The following is a 2,550-nucleotide window of genomic DNA, read 5'->3' as shown; positions in this document are numbered from 1 at the left end:
CATCATTTCTTTATAGGACAGTAGTATTCCATTACATTCATATACCACACTGTGTTTAACCATTTCACAATTGATGGGCATCCCCTAAGTTTCCAATTCTTTGCCACCACAAAAAGAGCTGCTATCAAACAAGATATATTCCAGGTAGGTTGGAGATGATTTCAGAGGGAAGGAACTAAAATTAAAGTGGGGATTGGGAAAGGTGCCTTGCAGAATTGGGACTTTAGATGAAACTTAAAAGAATCCTGGAGGCAGAGATGAAAAGGAAAAGAGTTACAGGGATAAGAATCAGTCAGTGAAAAGGGCCAGAGTTGGAAGATATACCATATTGTTTGAGGAATAGCAAGGAGACCTGTCACTAGATTTCAAAGTATATGGGAAGGAGTAAAGTGGGAACAATTAGGAAGGTAGGAAGGGGCCGGATTATGGAGGGCTTTAAAAGCCAAATATTGGATTTTATATTTGATTTTGTAGGTAACAGGGAGACACTTCAGTTGATTAAATAGGAAGCTGACGTGGTCAGACTTGAACTTTAGGAAGATCAGTTTGACCCTTGAGAGGATAGACTGTAGTAGGTAGAGATTTGAAGCAGGGAGAGCAACCAGCATGTTATTTCAATATTTTAGGCATGAGGTAATGGGGGCCTGCCCCAGGGTCCTTGCAGTGTCATAGGGGAGCAAAGGGGCCTGTTCAAAAGATATTACAATGATAGAATTGACAGGATTAGGTATGAGAGGTCAACAGAGAGTTTAGGGCTAGATAAGTAGATTTGAGAACCACCAGCATAAAGATGATCATTGGATCCATGGGAGCTGATATGATCACCAAGAGAAATAGTATTGAGGGAGAAGAGAAAAAAGCCCAGGATCAAGCTCTTTGGGACACCCATGGTTAGTGTGACTGAGGGGTAGTGAGATAGATAAGAGGTGAAATATGAGGCAAAGTTCTCAACAGAGATAGTGGGATGAGTGGGAGCTATAGGAGGCTTGAGGAGGGATGAAAAGGTTTGGAAAAGTTGCTGCCTAGTCTGGATAAGAGTCTACTTGAGATTATGAAAGAAATTTGTAGTTGACTCAGTCAGCATGGTTTTATGATTTTCTCAAGCTTTGTTCATCAGCACATAAATAAGTAGGAGTAAAGAGAGTAAATGGTGGGAGTAATTAAAAGCTGAGACTTTTCAGGTCAAGGGCTTTAAGGCCAAAGGTCTTGAGAGAAGAGGCTACTGTAGAATTGAATTGGTTTACCAAGAGAACCAAGGTGGGGAAGGGAGGAGAATATTGCCAGTGACTTGATAAAAACAAACCAGAAAGATGGAGATATTTGGATCACGGTGAAGATGAAGAATAGGTTTTAGGGTTAGAAGACAATGAGGAGGTAGAATGATCCTGAACTATCATTAGATAAGGGATTTTCAGAGGTCATTAGCATGGATGTGGTGTGATTGTAGGTGATGGGAAGGTCAAAGGAATGACCATCTGTGTATAACTGTGGTTGAGTAGAAAAGGTAGTGGGAAATGAGTAAGTTGAGGAACTATAAGGTTAGGGTATTTGAGAAAATATCAATATGTATATTGAAATCCCCTAGTATTAGGGTAGGAGTTGGGGAAGAGAGAAAAACTGGGAGACAGACGTTGAACTCATTGAAGAAGAAGTAGAGTGTGTTGGAAGTCTATATACAACAGCTACCAGAATCTTGATTGGGTGATACAGATTGAAAGAATCTCAAAGGAGAAGAGGTTACTGAAGGTGGTAGAGGGAAGTCTTGGAAGTAGCAATAGGGAATAAGGATTATTCTTATTTCCCCATTACAACCAGAGAGTTGGGGGTATTAGTGAACCTGCAAACAGTTCTGGGAAAGGGGGACAGGGAGGCTATGTTGTTGAAAGAGAACCAAGTCTCAATGAGTGCAAGAAAATGGAAGATGTGAGAAAGGAAAAGGTATAATGTGAAAGATAAAGCCAGTTTGTTACTTACAGAATAGGAATTTTGGAGAGTTCAGCAGAAGAGATGGGTAGCTTTAGAGGACATTGGTGGTATTGGGTTCAATGGAATGGGAATAAGGGAGTGGTCAGTTAGGGAACCACTGAGAGAATCTGGTTGAAACAATAGCACCTAGGGGTTCAGAATCACTGGGATTCTGTCACGTTGGGAGTATGTTAACCATTGAAGAATGAGTTAAGGTAGATTTATCTTTGTCCATATGGGTTTAACCTGGGAGCAGAATTATCTCAGGGCTTCAGGTATAGTGTGTGGTAGGAGCATGGGACAAGTAGAGAATGGAGGAATTCTACAGGAAAGAAGTCAATCCCTCCTCCCATGCTGATAACTTGATCTTCCTGCTTTGCCTGTCTTAGGTTGCCACTTCCTGAGTGTCCTGTTACCATCGCTGGCATGACTACAACTAACCAAGTTGTATTGCTATTGTGCTGTCTGGTCTGAGGACCCATGCCATACAAGGACACCAAAGATCTGTGTCAAAGGTGGCGTATACCCACTCGGTGTCCCGAGGGTCTCCGTCTTTTCTTGTCACAACTAAATTTCCTCCAGGTG

Source organism: Dromiciops gliroides, chromosome 2, assembly GCF_019393635.1.
Source record: "Dromiciops gliroides isolate mDroGli1 chromosome 2, mDroGli1.pri, whole genome shotgun sequence".
Lineage (NCBI taxonomy): Eukaryota > Metazoa > Chordata > Mammalia > Microbiotheria > Microbiotheriidae > Dromiciops > Dromiciops gliroides.
The sequence above is the reverse complement of the archived record's forward strand: the minus strand, read 5'-3'. Positions refer to the sequence as shown.